Genomic DNA, 17,087 nt, shown 5'->3' on the forward strand with positions numbered 1-17,087 from the left:
CTGAATCATTAGCCACCCTCTTCCCAGGCTCCGGGAATCACTGGCCCAGGAAGGAAGACAGGAGATGTAAGCGGGGAAGAGGATGCGTCGAGAGCCAGTGATCTGCGCCTCAGATGTTGGCCTAAGAGGCCCCTACGGTCAAGAGCAGCGTCTGTCACCGCGATCAAAACTGTACCAGCGGCAGCGCCTGGCTCGGCCCAGCTGACCCGGCTTGGGTTCTGAATGCCTAATTTGGTCCCATGGGAACTCGTTCCCCGAAACTGCGGGCGTTTCTATGCTGCGCAGATCGAACACCTCGCCACCGTCGCCGCCACTGCTGCTGCTTTCCAGTCGCCGCCGCCTAACCAATCCCTCCTCTACCGAGGAAGCACGACACTCAAAGCTTTACGACAGTTCGCAAAGTGAGAGCGCAGTAGCCTTCAATCCTCCATTAACATCTATTTGTTTCTGCGCTTGCTCAGATGCCTGTTTCTCACCGTCCGGCTCCCTCTTCCGTGGCCCTCCCCCTTTGTACTCGCCTTATCAGTCTGTTGCCGAAACCTAACGAAGTATAAAGCTCGATTTATGTTCATTTGTGAAATGCGTTCAATATTAAACAAAATATTGACTACATCTTGGTTGATTTTTTTTATAACTGAAAGTTACAACCACAGAATTATTAACTATACTTAAGGTAACGAACAAAAACGCCATGGTTTAGTCTGTCACGGCAAATGGTACTCAAATCATCCTTACCAATGAGATCATCACCGTTGAGGTGAATTTGCTTTCAGAATCAGATAAAAAATGGTAATAGATATCCTGGGAACCAACTGTACAATCATATACGTTTTCTTATTTTATAAAAATAAGGAGACAACAGATGCTTTATTACATGCATTAATAGGCTGTAGGCAAAAGGGATGTAGGCCTTGAAATCAGTAAAACTTCCTTTCAAATTCCAGTGAGTGAACTTAAGAGGTTAGGGGAAGGGGTTGGGAGTAGGGATAGATGCGGCGTTTGGGGTTGACATGTACACATCATCATGTGTAAAATGGATAACCAACAAGAACCTACTGAATAGCATAGGGAACTCTACTCAATATTCTGTAATAACCTAAATGGAAAAAGAATCTTTCCATTCAGTTGCTCAGTCACGTCCAGCCCTGTGACCCCATGGACTGCAGCATGCCCAGCTTCCCTGCCCATCACCAACTCCTGGAGCTTGCTCAAACTCATGTCCATCAAGTGGGTGATGCCATCCAACCATCTCATCCTCTGTCGTCCCCTTCTCCTCCTGCCTTCAATCTTTTCCAGCATCAGGGTCTTTTCCAATGAGTCAGTTCTTTGCATCAGGTAGCAAAAGTATTGCAGTTTCAGCATCAGTCCTTCCAATGAATATTCAGGACTGATTTCTTTTAGGATTGACTGGTTTGATCTCCGTGCAGTCCAAGGAACTCTCAAGGGTCTTCTCCAACACCACAGTCCAAAAGCATCAATTCTTTGCACTCAGCTTTCTTTATGGTACAACTCTCACATCCATACATGAGTGTTAGAAAAACCATAGCTTTGACTAGATGGACCTTTGTTGGCAAAGTAATGTCTCTGCTTTTAAATATGCTGTCTAGGTTGTTCAAAGCTTTTATTCCAAGGAGCAAGCATCTTTTAATTTCATGGCTGCAGTCACCATCTGCAGTGATTTTAAAAAATTAAAAAAAAATTTCAGTGATGAAAATAGCAGGTGTCTAATTGATTTGAACTTTGTAAATCTGTTTCCAAAAAGAAAGGAAAGTGGGGGAGAAAAGAAAGAAAATGTCAATTATACCTCAAGTTTTAAAAATTGAAAGCAGGTTAAAAATTTTAAACTACGTTAGTAACTCATGTGATACTTCAGTTGCACAGCGCTAACTGGGATCCAGACCCATATGGCTGTTTACTGGTTATGTCCCACAGGCATTTCTAATGCATCTTGTCCAAAATATAAGAATGTACATATATAGTGTTTAAATCTCATCCATCTCAGGTTTCACTGTCTCTTTCAATAGGGCCAAGTTATCTAACGAGGAACATAATGGTCATCTTTGACGACTTTCTGTTCCTCACTCCCTACCTCTAATCAGGCAGTAAGTACTTCCAATTCTGCCAATGAAACATTCAAATATTGAAAATCCACCCATTCCTCTCTGTACTCTGTACCAGTTCAGGTCTTTCGTATATTTGGTACTATTCATTTGTATAACAAATATTTATCAAGTACTTACTATGTGCTAGACATTGTGCTGAGCATTGTGAGTACAAGACACATGACCACTGTTTTATGAAGTATTTGAGAAGACCCAGAAAGCAAGCCCAACTATTTACAATATAATGTGGAAGGTATAGGATGGCATACTCATGCTCTGCGTACACAAAGACAGAATACTGAAGTCAAACCAAGAGAAGGTAATGTTTAAATTTTGCAACATAAATAAGACAGTTACATAAACCAAATAGGGCATTGCCCACAGAAAGATTAGCAATGCTAAGCTACAGAATCCTCTAGTTGAAACATCATGAAACAAATTCTCTACTAAGATCTACTGAATGTATCCTCCAAGGAACGTCTCAGGAGATAAGGGAAGCAAAGTAGACAGAAATGTATTAAGTAAGATTTTTGCTAGGAAAAGGAATTTTAACTATTTTATATTTCAAACCATGAGAAGCCATTAAAGGGTATCAATCAGAGGAGAAATAATCAGATTTGACTATTAGAGACACCATTCTATAAGGCAAGTAGAGGACAGATGGAGAAGGCCAAGAGGAGAGGATGAAAGACCAGCCGGAATTGCAGGTAAAAAGGGGTGAGGGTAGTAGAAATGAGCAGGAAGGGACAGAAAAAATAAGAAGAATGAATAACTACGTGGTTATAGGAGGTGAAGGAGGGGAATCTCAGAGACTTCCAGATTTATGGTGAATGGTTGTGTGGTGGCACCATTCAAGAAAGAGATACAGGCTTGAAAAACCCAACTTTGGGGGTCTGGAACTTTCAACTGGTTAGGATAAGGGAGGAGGTTGAGAGAAAGGAAAGTATTACTTCTTATATTGGGCAAATTGAGTTTACCCAAAGTGGAGATTCCCATAAGCTGTTGAACTTACATGTTTGAAGCTTAGGAGAGAGGTCTGGGCTGAAGACAGAGATCTGGACTCATTCACGTATAGTGTGACAGCCAGAAGAATAGTTCTGATGAGGCCACACAGAGAAGTGAGACGAGACAGATACCTAGGGAAATCTGATATTTTAAGAGTTGAAGAATGAAAAAGAGTCCTACAAGGCTATGCGTGGGCCAGAAAAAAAGGGATAAACATGTAACAAACAGCACCAATGCGGAAAAAAGTTTCAATAAAGAAGTGAATGGTGAGGGATATGAAATGTCTGCTAGTTTCACAGTATGGAGATCAGTAAATAGGAGCAGTTTCAGCAACTCGTCTACATTTTAGAACAGAGCTTTTCAATTGGGGTCGGTTTTGACTCCCAGGGATTATTTTATAGTATATGGAAATGTTTTTCAGAGAAGCTGATGGCACCCCACTCCAGTATGCTTGCCTGGAAAATCCCATGGATGGAGGAGCCTGGTGGGCTGCAGTCCATGGGGTCGCAAAGAATCGTACACGACTGAGCGACTTCACTTTCACTTTTCACTTTCCTGCATTGGAGAAGGAAATGGCAACCCACTCCAGTGTTCTTGCCTGGAGAATCCCAGGGACGGGGGAGCCTGGTGGGTTGCCATCTATGGGGTCACACAGAGTCGGACACTACTGAAGCGACTTAGCAGCAGCAGGAGATAAGCACAACTAGGTAGATGTTACTGACATCTAGTGGTCTGAAACAAGGAATGCTGCTAAATACACAGCACAGCCTCCCATAGCAAAGAATTATCTAAACCAAAATGCTAACAATATTCCAACTTAGAAGTCCTGGTTTAGAAAGGACTAAATGGGGTAGTTATACAAGAATCAGTACTTTTTAATGAAATTTGTAGTAAATGGAAAAAGAAAGATACATATCTAGCAGGATATGGAATTTAAAAAGGGGAGACTTGAATCATGTTGGTAATTGAAGGGAAAGGAGAATGGTGAATGGAAATAAACAAATGTTCGGTGGAGGAAGAATAAATGAGATTCAAAGTTCAGATGAGAGAATTAGCCTTGGATAAGAGAAGGGATATTCCTGTCACTGAAACAGATAGGGAGGAGGAAGAAGTGATTGTATAAATGAATTAAGTTTGTTAGCTTCGGGGAACAAGTTGAGGGCTTGCTCAAAGAATGGACTTGATATCTCTGCAAAACATGAGGTAAGGCCATTTACTAAGACATCAGATTTGGAAATTGCTGAGTGGAGAGTAATTAGAAGACAGAGATTTAAAAAAACAACTCAGAATAGTCACTAACATGATGGCAGGGCAGACAATAGAGGCAACAGATCAAAGGCAGGAAGCCCAGAGCAGAAAAGCGGTGAGCCTGACAGGAACGACAGGTGCCAGGGGTTGTATTGAAGGGAATAGTGGCAGATTATATCCACTTCGGTATTCTGGCCTAGAGAATTCCATGAACTGTATAGTCAATGGGGTTGCAAAGAGTTAGACACGACAGCAATTTTCACATAGAGGTGGGAAATATCTCTCATCTGAATTACACACAATAGTTTCCTGGTTTCTGTGGGTCTACTCTTGCCAGCTTCGCCTCCACCTTCAACCACTATCAGAGTGGCAGAAACTGAAACACTAAGTTAAAATTCTTCAATAACCCTCCATCAGCTTCAAGATAAAATCCAAAATCCTTGACTTGGCAAATAAAGCTCTTCCAAATCCAGATTCTCCAGGGTCATTTCACAGCACCTCGTTCTATGACCCTATTCCCTGTCTCCGCTTAGACTTAAGCAGACTTCTCAAACTCCTTGCATTCTGTAGAAAAAGTATACAGTTCCAATATCTTCCTACCTTTGCACCTACTATCCATTATTTCAAAATATTCTCACCCTCTCCCTGACCCCTCCTCCACTTTCATCTGCTCACCAAACTCTTACCGTTCCTCAAAGCCCTCCTCATGAAGCATTGCCATACCTCTCTCCTCACTCCCACAACAGACCTAACAATCATTACAACTTTGGGACTCTCTTCAATTTTTGCATATATTTCTATTAGAAATATTATAATTATTTATATACACAGTCTGTCAAAAAAAACTAAGATCAAATATATATATATATATAATGTTCTCTCTTTAGCAGAAAAATATCACTTAAAATATTTATTGAACTTATTGAATAAGAAGATTGGAGTTCTACAGACTTGTGGTTGCTAAGGAGGAGAGGGTTTGGGGGAGGGCTAAAATGGGAGTTTGGGATTAGCAGATGCAAACCATTGTGTGTAGACTGGATAAACAACAAGGGCCTCCTGTACAGCACAGGGAAGTAGAGTCAATACCCTGTGATAAACTATAATGGAAAAGAATATGGAAAAAAGTGTATATATACGCATAAGTGAGTCACTTTGATGTACAGTAGAAACTAACACAATGTGGTAAATCAACTACACGTCAATAAAAAAATTTTTATATTTCAATAAAAATTTTTTCAAAAAAGAAGATTGGGGTCCTAGTCTCAATCTCACACTAAGAAAACATAACTCTTTAGTCTTAAATCTTTGAACTCTTCCAAAAAAGTTAACTTTACTTTCTATGGAAAGATCAGGGGTATCCAACATATATATTTCAAGCCAAATTCTGTTTGCCAGGAACTGCGGCAAAATAATATTTACCAAATTAGCCTGCACACACAGGCCAGTAGTGCCTAACTATCTGGTAGATAAGAATTTGAGGAGCTGGTTCTAAACATGGAAATAGTGCACTGTGCTAATGGATCAGCTGCAATAAATGGGAAAAAAAGAAATTTTCTCCAAATTATTGAAGTCAGAGGGAAAGGCTGGTATGCCCGCCATCCATTGCATAAATACTTCATAACTGTACAAAGTTTGAAAGTGAGAGTATGCTTATGTGGTCAGCTTTGTGAGCTCTTTCAAAAAAAAAAATGAAGCAAAGATTGGAGGTTTAATGCAATGAGATAGGAGGTTGGGGGAACTTGTTGAAATATTTACTAAAATATTTCCTCAGATAAAAAGCTTTGGGAAGAATTAAAAGGACCTAAGAGATGCGCTCATCAGAACACTTACTGATTCACAACATTCTACTTTCTTATTGATGTACCAAGGTATCATTGGAATCTGAAACTAAAAGGAAAATTTTATAAATTATACAGCACTGCTGATTTAGTTAAGGCAATGCAGGTCCTCATTAAAATTCTATATATATAATTTGATTTCAGACTAAAAGGTTACAAACAGATTGTGGTTAGTTTGAAGATTACAATCTTTATTATACATACACAGAGAGACAGAGACAGAAAAATAGGAACAGAAGATAAGAAGTCATTAGGCACTCCACTTATTTCCTACTAATAAACTGTTCTGAAGTCGATGGACTCAATTTTGGAAAATTGGGGAGCTCTTTAGTGGAATGATAATTTCAAAAGATAGAATAATCTTCATGAGTATTATCATTTTTTAAAGTTTCTCTGATTGTCTTTGGAATGCAACCTTCAAGATATATTTGAATTGGTCAAATACTAATATTATCTGTGTGGCTCAGTTATTGAAACAGAAGTAACAAATTATGGACTAACAAGGAAACACAATATGCCTGGAATTTTGTAGACAGACATTTGAAACTTAAAGTATCCTGAAATATTTCTGGCTATCTGGCCAAATTCTGGGTATATTTAAGGCCACGTGGTTCTGTGAAGGTATATGTATGTATGTATTTTTAAAGTGTCTTTATTTATTTATTTATTAGTTTTTTAAGATTTCCTCTTCATGTTCATTTTATTTATTTTAATCTTTTGGCCAAACCATGTGGCATGTGGGATTTTAGCTCCTCCACCAGGGCAGCTGCAGGGCAGCTCCTACCCCCTGCATTGGCAGTTCAGAGTCTTAACCACTGAACCACTGGGGGAGTCCTAAAAATATATTTTTTAAATAAAACTGTAGAAAAATAAAAGAGAAAGTCACCATTCACCCACGGTTACGTAAGCCTAGCATCACACTGAGGTTTCCAGACTGATTGATAATAGTTCTCAGAGTAGTTTAGTCTTCTCACTACTAATATCTTTTACGTATTTTGCCAAAATTGGTCACAGACTTACCTGTGAACTTTTACAGTAAGTTGTTTTAACTCTTTTTAGAATATTTTTCCAATGTTGTTAAAAACCGTAACTTTTAAAGAGCTCACTTTTGTAAGTAATAAATAAAACAAGTTTGTGATCATTAAATAGTTAGCATTATGCTCTCCGAAGTCCCTTAAAGCTCTAACATTTCATGGTTTGCTTCAGACCTAATAAGATTTACGTGAACATTGAATATTACAATTTCAAGAGTGATTTACAGACTGGTAAATTATTTGCAAATTCAGAACAGGAAGTAAAGATGTTTCTCTGTACTTGCTTGTTATTTATAGAATATGTAAAATTTTCCAAAAGCACGCAATGTTTCCCTAAACCGTATTAGTGCTTACTTAACTGCCTAACATGTATCCTGACTATGATTTTTGATTATAGGAGTGTTAACAGACATTGTGCTTTGTTTACTCTACAGATTGTACAAATATCTCAGTAAATTTAAAACACTGATATATTGGGGGAATATTCAGAAAGAAGGATAGAGAAGAAAAGAGAATGAAATGAACCTGTCCATGTAATAAGAGGAAATTTTTAAAATATTTAACAGCTTGAATCTGAATGTCTTCAGTACTCAGGACTTCTGGTAAGATTTAATTATTTTTAACTTTTGATAGAGCATAAGTGAAAGTGAAAGTGAAGTCCCTCAGTCGTGTCCGACTCTTCGAGACCGCATGGACTGCAGCCCACCTGGCTCCTCCGTCCCTGGGATTCTCCAGGCAAGAGTACTGGAGTGGGGTGCCATTGCCTTCTCCATTTCCTTCTCTATCTTATGATAGAGCATAAGTCACTATTAACACTACTGTTTTAGAAATGTGGAAATGTTGGAGATTTTAGTTTTTGATTTTTTTCAGATCTTTACTTTGAAATTTAACTCAAACATTTTAAGTTGTGAAAATATAAATTGGTCAGAGTTGATAACCCAATTCTGAAAACATATTTATTTGGATTATAAGGATAAATAAAATCTTTCTACCCTGAACTGAAATTCAAACACCAATTTAGGATTGAGTTAAACTAGTAAAGAGTGCCACCTACTGAATCAAAATTACTTAAACACTTCGACACTAAGTTCATTCTCAGAACCTCTAAAGTTCTAGCATCAGGGATGTACATTTTAGAGACTTTTCATACAGAAAATATCCTCTGAAAAGTTATTTAACTAAATATTTCTTCCCAGTAGAAGAATAACAGACCAGTCATGTGTGTTTATCATGCCCAATATCACCTAACAAATGGCAAAGGAATCAAAATGGTACAAACCCAAAATAACAAGAGTGGGAGCAGGTGATCACCAAGCAAATTATTCCGCCAAATATCTGGAAGGCAGAAATCAGATAGAGAGCTGTTAACTGTTGAGCAGAGTGAAGAAACATCTACACCATGAAGTACTACCAGAGGGGCTGCACTAATTAGGGAGCTGGTGCACCTTGCAGAATACACCAGAGACTAAGGACTCAGGCCAAAGACAAGAGAAGCCAAGAAAAAAAAATGTAGAATTGAAAAATAAGAGATTAAGTCTATATGTGGCACGGTCAAAACTCTCTATGCCTCTCTTCAGTGCACAAAGCATGCACAGCATGATTTCCCCAGTGGTCCAGTGGCTAAGAGGTCTTCCCTGGTGGCTCAGTGGTAAAGAATCCACCTGCAATGCAAGAGCTATAGGAGACACAGGTTCTATCCCTGGGTGGGGAAGATGCCCTGGAGGAGGGCATAGAAATCCACTCCAGTATTCTTGCCTGGAGAATCCTACCAAGAGAGGACCTTGAGGGACTACAGTCGATACAGTCGCAAAGAGTTGCACACGATGGAAATAACTTAGCACGCAGGCAGGCTAAGACACCTCACTCCCTATGCAGGGGCCTGGGTTCAATCCCTGGTCAGGGAACTAGATCCCACATGACATAATTAAAAGATCCCTTGCCTAGCCAAATAAATACTAATACAATATATTTTAAAAAATAGAATGCATAGTATCTAGGTTTTGAAGTCCTAGGCTAAAAACAAGGGCAGGGAGTTCTGAAAGAAAAAAAAAGAAAAAACAGATTGAATTAGTTAAGTAGTTGGTGTAATAGCTTACACTAACTACTTCACTTTAAATACTAAAAGGTCCATCTGCCAACACCTGCCTGGCAGTAGACATCATCCTTTTACACATTAAAGTTTTTATACTACATAATTATAAAACATTTAGTTTTTATATAACATAATTTTAAAATATTTATTGAAAACCAAGATATGCTAGGTATTTGAGGAAAACCTGTAATGCAAAACAGATCAAGTTAAATATTAAGAAAAACTGCAGAGATAGAGATAATTTAACAGAGAGAGGGAAAATATTTTAACCCTCCTGCTAATATCCTCAGATATTTTTTAAAAGTGATACTGCATCCTTTATAACAAAAGAAAGGATGCAATGATAAAAGCAAGAAAGAATGGTTGGAAATTAAAATGATGATTTCTAAAATTAAAATAGAAAGTTTGAGAGATAAAAGGAAGAAAATCTTCCAGGATATAAGGCAAAAAAGGAAAGAAATGTGAGAGAAAAGGTAAGAGTTATAGAGGACCATTCCTAGAGGTAAAATATCTTGCAGAAGTTCCACAAAGGAAGAGCAAAGAACATGGAGAGAAGAAATTATGAAAGAAGTAATAAGACATTTCCCAAACCAAAGATTTCTGAAGTTCTAACATTGATTATTCATTCGTCTCTCCAGAGTCACTGAGATTGTTTCTTATCTTTGGCTACTGTGAATAATCATGTTTAAGTATAGACGTACACGTCTCTGTTTGAGTTTCTGTTTTCAATTCTTTTTGATGTATACGCATGAATGGAAATGCTGGGTCATACTGTCACTCTACGCTTAGCTTTTCGAGGGTTCCAATATCTCCATGTCCTGGCCAACATGTTATTGTCAGTCTTCTTTACTAGTAGGTCATCTAGTAGTCAGCCTGCTGTTGCTGCTAAGTCACGTCAGTCGTGTCCGACTCTGTGCGACCCCATAGACGGCAGCCCACCAGGCTTCCCCGTCCCTGGGATTCTCCAAGCAAGAACACTGGATTGGGTTGCCATTTCCTTCTCCAATGCATGAAAGTGAAAAGTGAAAGTGACGTCGCTCAGTCGTGTCCGACTCTAGGGACCCCATGGACTACAGCCTACCAGGCTCCTCCATCCATGGGATTTTCCAGGCAAAAGTACTGGAGTGGGGTGCCATTGCCTTCTCCGAGTACTCAGCCTAGTAGGTATAAAATGGCATTTTATTGCAGCCTCACTGTTTTATTCTCTTACTAGTTACTTTAAAAGTTCCTTAACAAAACCATTCTTACTTTTATTATCCTCCTAGGGGAGAATTAATGAACAGTGTAAAAGCATTTACCACATACATCCCCCAACATGCATACATATCCTTTGCAATATTTTCACCATTTAGTATTGTAGTTCTGTATAATCTAAATGCCACATTGTTCTTTCTTCACACCTCCTACTTTCACTGTCAATGTGATTTAGATTTATTCTCATAATTATAATTTTCTTTGGTCTCCATCACTTTCTGCATCTGTTCTTTCATGCAAGAGGGTTTTCTTTCTGCATGATGAACGATTTAGAGAATATTCTTTAATGCTTATCTCCTGTTGGAATAACTTTAATTTTCTCAAAAATATAATTTCTTTTAATATCTTCTAAAACATATTAATTTTACCTTCTTTATTGAAGTAGATCTAGAAGAGTAGTTATTTTCTCAAGGCACCTTGGAGATAACATTTCACTATTTTCTGAAGTTCTTGTCATTGAAATGTCAGTGTTGGGTTTAAGTGCAGTTTATTCAAAGTTAATGTCTTTTCTGTTTGTTTGTTTTTGATGAGAGATATCAAATACAGTGAGGGAACCTAACAAGATAAACTGAAGTCCCAGAAAAAAAAGAAAAAGAAGGGATCTGAGACAATATTTTGAAGAGATGATCATTAACAGTCTACTGATTCAAGATGCCCTACAAAGCCCAAGCAAAATAAATCCTCAACTAAACATATCTTATAAAAATGAAACTTCAGTAAATCAAGACAGGGATAAAAAAATTAAACAAACAAACAAAAAACCCAAAATGATAGCATAATGCACATTCTTTTGAGTGTACATGGTACATTTACCAAGCTATATCAGTTATGCTCTGTGGCATAAAACAAGACAATTAATTCAGAAAGATTAAATTCATACAAAGCATCCTCTCAACTTAAAGTATTTTAAAATTCAGTAACAGAAAGATATTTGAAAAAATCTCCCCAAATAATTAAAAGTCAAATACAACACACAAATAACCAATGGATCAAAGGCCACAAAAGAAAAAGTCTAATGTTATGGACTGAATGAAAATAGAACCACAATTATTCAAAAGTTATGGGATGCCATTAAAGCTATGTTTTCAAGGAAACTCATAGCATCAAATGTTCATATTAGAATAGAAAAACTTTAATATCAGTGACCTATTCTTCCATCTTAATAAATTACAAGAGCAACTTAAACTGAAAGCAAGCAAAAAGAAGGAAATAAAATTTAAAAAATTATAATAAGCCATGTGGGCACCAGCTAGGGGGCTGTGGGGCCCCCACAGAGCCACAGAGGCTACACAGCAGATGGACTGGAGGCTCCTGTGGCTCCTTTGTTTCCCATGACAACAAGAACTTGTTTAAGAAATTTTCCTCAAAAATCATTTAGTTCATGTCACTTTAGACTCCTCTAGACTATGGTAGTTTCTCAAGTTTTCCTTGTTTTTGATGATTCTGACAATTTGAAGAGTTCAGTTCAGTTCAGTTGCTCAGTTGTGTCCAACTCTTTGTGACCCCGTGGACTGCAGCACACCAGGCTTCCCAGTCCGTCGCCAACTCCTGGAGCTTGCTCAAACTCATGTCCATCGAGTTGGTGATGCCGTCCAACCATCTCATCCTCTGTCGTCCCCTTCTCCTCCTGCCTTCAATCTTTTCCAGCATCAGGGTCTTTTCCAATGAGTTCTTCACATGAGGTGCCCAAGTATTGGAGTTTCAGCTTCAGCATCAGTCCTTCCAATGAATATTCAGGACTGACTTCCTTTAGGATTGACGGGTTTGATCTCCTTGCAATCCAAGAGACTCTCAAAAGTCTTCTCCAATACCACAGTTCAAAAGCATCCATTCTTCGATGCTCACCTTTCTTTATACTTTGAACTTTATACTTTGAAGAGTACTGGTTAGAAAAATGTTTTAGTATTAAGGTCTTTCCTTGGGATCTCTACTTCCAAATCATCCAGGTTAGAATTACTAACGAAGAACACTTCAAAGAAAACCAAGGAGGAGGATCATGAGCACTAAAAGCCCGGGATGGCCTTCTTTATAAAGCTCAGACAGAGTCTCTGGACACTTCTGATGTGAGCCAAGAGATCTGTAACCTGAATGTGGGGTTTCCAAAGTCTCTCTAACTTTAGACCTTTCAGCCTGCTGTATGTATTGGAAGACAACTCTTATTGCTGAACAAAATGAGCACAGGATTTAACCATCTTACAGAAAAGCACTGTCCATGTGAGGCACCATTTGATGTCTCAGTAGACCCTGAGGAGTGTGTTGCCCATAGTGTTTGCTTGAGACAAAATGCAGCTCCATCTGAGACTGATTAGTTACTGGCAGTTGCTGACTGTGGGCCCCAGATGAAAAAGACGACTATATACAAAATGACTTAAGGGAACCTACTGCTGCTGCTGCTGCTAAGTCGCGTCAGTCATGTCTGACTCTGTGCGACCCCATAGACGGCAGCCTACCAGGCTCCTCTGTCCATGGGATTTTCCAGGCAAGAGTACGGGAGTGGGTTGCCATTGCCGTCTCTGAAGGGAAGCTACAGCCTCCTCTTATATCATGAAATCTGCTGTGCACTCAAATCTGTGTGGACTCAATCAGGAGGCACTCAAAAAGCAAATAATAGAATGCAAAAGGAAGACAAAAGTGCTTGGGGGTAAAGAAAGACTTTAGAAGTTTGAGCCCAGTATGACCAAAACAAAAGGAGAAATGACTGGTTGAGTTGACAAAGCGGTAGAAAAAGAAAACAAACCCCTCATAGATGATGACATCTCTCCTAAAGAGGATCTGCTGCGTTGGAATGAGTGTAAATGATTTAGATTTTACTAGTGCATTTTTGGAAGAGCACACACTGGAATATGAATGTGAACTGCTAGAGGATAAATTAGAGGCAGAGAGAAGAGGTGACAAAAAGGAACCAGGTTAACTTGTTACAGAATGTGAATTAGTAAGTCTGCGAGACATTAGCTCTGCTGATGAACTTCTTTTGTGAAGTTAAACTGATGAACAACAACAGCTGCCATTAAAATTTCTACTATGTTGGACCTACCATATGATCCTGCAATCCCAATTCTGGGCTTATATCCAGAGAAAACCATAATTTAGAAATATGCACGTACCCCAGTGTTAATGGTGGCACTATGTAAAATAGCCAAGGCATGGACAAGCAACCTGAATGTCCATCAACAGGAGAACGGATAATGAAGATGTGGTGTGAATATAAATGGAATATTACTCAGCCATTAAAAACAATAAGTTAATGCCATTTGCAGCAACACGATGGACCTAGACATTATCATACAAGTGAAGTAAGCCAGACAAAGAAAGACAAATACCAGATGATATCACTTATATGTAGAATCTTTAAAAAAAATGATACAAATGATCTTATATACAAAACAGAAATAGACTCACAGACATAGAAAATAAACCTGTGGTTACCAATGGGGAAAGGGAAGGGGGAATAAATGAGTAGGAGCTGGAGATTAACATATATATACTACCATATATCAAGTAGATAAACAATAAGGACTTACTGTATAGCACAGGAAACTGTACTTGATATTCTATACTAACTTACAAGGGAAAAGAATCTGAAAAAGAATATATATGTATATATAACTGAATCACTTTGCTGTACGCCTGAAACCAAACACAACATTACAAATCAATTATATTTCAATTTTTAAAAAGTCTGTTCTATGTTTATGTCCATGTACTATGTCATTATGTTTACACATATTATGAACTCTACTATGGAAAACACATTTTTAAAATTTTCCAGATAGAAAAAAAAAAAAAGAGCAGAAATCAATGAAATAGAAAATAAAAAGAGAAAAGTGAGTGAAATCTAAAGCTAGTTCTTTGAGAATGTCAGTAATACAGATAAACCAGTAACCAGACTGTTTATCATTAATATAAATAAGAGAGAATAAATTGTCAATAACAAGAATGAGAGAGAGGACATCACATTAGAGCCACACATTGACTTCATTGTTTTAGAACTTCCCTAAAGAAAACATAAGGTCCAGATGGCTTCACTGGTGAATTCTACAAAACACTTAAGGAACAAATAATACCAGTTCTATACACAAACTCTTGTAGAAAACAGATGACTGAGTGTTACAGTTCTTTTGGAATTTGTCTAGCAGGTTTTCCAGTTCACATTGGAAAGCAAAAAAAAAAAAAAAAAGAAAATAGGTGATTGAATGTAACTCAACTCATTCTATGGGGCCAGCATTGCCCTAAATCAACACCAAACATATTAAAAGGAAATTTAGAACAATATCCCTCATGAACATAGGTGCAAAAATCCTTAACAAAATTTTAGTAAATCAAATTTGGTGATACACAAACATGGATACTATATCATGGCTTAATCACAAGAATGCATGGTTTATATAATAATACAAAAATCAGTCAATGTAATTCACCATATTTTCACAGTATGAAAGAAAAACTAGATGATTATTTCAAATGATCCAGAAAAAAATCGACAAAATTCAACATCCACTCACGATAATTCACAGCAAATGAAAAATGGTTGGGGAAAACCTTCCTCAATCTAGAAAAAAAATCTATAAAACACCTACAGCTAATATCATCCTTAATAGTGAAACACTAATGACTTTCCCCCTAAAATAAGGAACAAAGAAAGTCACTATCACAGGCTGAATTTCCCTCTGCCTTTGCAATTAGAGCCCATAATTCCCTTTCTGTCTCAATGAAATTATGTTTCTATCCCCTACTAGAGGGGGATAATTTAATAATTTAATTAATTTAATAATAAATTATTATTTAATAATTTAATAATCCATTTACCCTCTAAACGTACTGTGACCTTCTAAAGGCTAAGTCCTTTGTTTTACTCAGTTTTGTATAAATATTTGTTGAATAATTCAATTAAGAGTTGTAAAGGGGGGCTTCCTGGTGGTCCAGTGGTTGGGAATCCACCTTGCAAAGCAGAGGACTCCGGTTTGATCTCTGGTTGGGGAGGATCCCACATGCTGCAGGGCAACTAAGCCTGTGCATCACAACTACTGGAGCTCACATAGCCAGAGCTCCAGAACAAGAGAAACAACCACAATGAGAAGCCCGCATACTGTGACTAGAGGGTAGCCCCTGCTCTCTGTAACTAGAAAAAGCCGGAGCAGCAACAAAGATTCAGCACAAAAATAAACTTAAAAAAAAAAAAAAGAGTTGTAAAGGGTCTTAAGGATCATCTAGTTCAGTCATCTTATTTTCCACCAGAGTAAAGTAAACCCTACAGAGATCAGATAGCTTTCCAATATTCCAGAACAAAGGAGTCCGAAATGCAGTACTTGAATGCAATCTCAAAAACAACAGAATGATCTCTGTTTCCAAGGCAAACCATTCAATATCACAGTAATCCAAGTCTATGCCCCAACCAGTACCACTGAAGAAGCTGAAGTTGAATGGTTCTATGAAGACCTACAAGACCTTTTAGAACTAACACCCAAAAAAGATGTCCTTTTCATTATAGGGGACTGGAATGCAAAAGTGGGAAGTCAAGAAACACCTGGAGTAACAGGCAAATTTGGCCTTGGAATACAGAATGAAGCAAGGCAAAGACTAATAGAGTTTTGCCAAGAAAATGCACTGGTCATAACAAACACCCTCTTCCAACAAAACAAGAGAAGACTCTACACATGGACATCACCAGATGGTCAACAACGAAATCAGATTGATTATATTCTTTGCAGCCAAAGATGGAGAAGCTAGATACAGTCAGCAAAAACAAGATCAGGAGCTGACTGTGGCTCAGATCATGAACTCCTTATTGCCAAATTCAGACTGAAATTGAAGAAAGTAGGGAAAACCACTAGACCAGTCAGGTATGACCTAAATCAAATCCCTTATGATTATACAGTGGAAGTGAGAAATAGATTTAAAGGCCTAGATCTGATAGAGTGCCTGATGAACTATGGAATGAGGTTCGTGACATTGTACAGGAGACAGGGATCAAGACCATCCCCATGGAAAAGAAATGCAAAAAAGCAAAATGGCTGTCTGGGAAGACCTTACAAATAGCTGTGAAAAGAAGCGAAAAGCCAAGGAGAAAAGGAAAGATAATAGGCATCTGAATGCAGAGTTCCGAAGAATAGCAAGAAGAGATAAGAAAGCCTTCCTCAGCGATCAATGCAAAGAAATAGAGGAAAACAACAGAATGGGAAAGACTAGAGATCTCTTCAAGAAAATTAGAGATACCAAGGGAACATTTCATGCAAAGATGGGCTCGATAAAGGACAGAAATGGTAGGGACCTAACAGAAGCAGAAGATATCAAGAAGACGTGGCAAGAATACACAGAAGAACTGTACAAAAAAGAGCTTCACAACCCAGATAATCACGATGGTGTGATCACTGACCCAGAGCCAGACATCCTGGAATGTGAAGTCAAGTGGGCCTTAGAAAGCATCACTATGAACAAAGCTAGTGGAGGTGATAGAATTCCAGTTGAGCTATTCTAAATCCTGAAAGATAATGCTGTGAAAGTGCTGTACTCAATA

At 38.1% G+C, this 17,087-nt stretch overlaps 1 protein-coding gene, 1 non-coding gene and 1 pseudogene across 8 annotated transcripts in view; 2 read left to right on the forward strand and 1 right to left on the reverse strand.

Annotated features, from left to right (window-relative positions):
• RNF111 (ring finger protein 111) overlaps positions 1-602 on the reverse strand; it is a 94,312-nt gene extending 93,710 nt beyond the window's left edge. For all 7 annotated transcript variants that reach the window (XM_061431146.1, XM_061431148.1, XM_061431142.1 and 4 more), the window contains exon 1: positions 1-602. The gene's annotated coding sequence lies outside the window, so the exon portion shown is untranslated.
• On the forward strand, positions 223-13,231 carry LOC133255228 (putative ribosome-binding factor A, mitochondrial; annotated as a pseudogene).
• Positions 13,232-14,675: 1,444 nt separating this feature from the next.
• LOC133256285 (U7 small nuclear RNA) lies at positions 14,676-14,737 on the forward strand. The gene has a single exon (XR_009739159.1). It is a non-coding gene; the product is annotated as a U7 small nuclear RNA (small nuclear RNA).
• Positions 14,738-17,087: the final 2,350 nt, after the last annotated feature.

Source organism: Bos javanicus, chromosome 10 (assembly GCF_032452875.1).
Source record: "Bos javanicus breed banteng chromosome 10, ARS-OSU_banteng_1.0, whole genome shotgun sequence".
In the NCBI taxonomy this organism is placed as follows: Eukaryota; Metazoa; Chordata; class Mammalia; order Artiodactyla; family Bovidae; genus Bos; species Bos javanicus.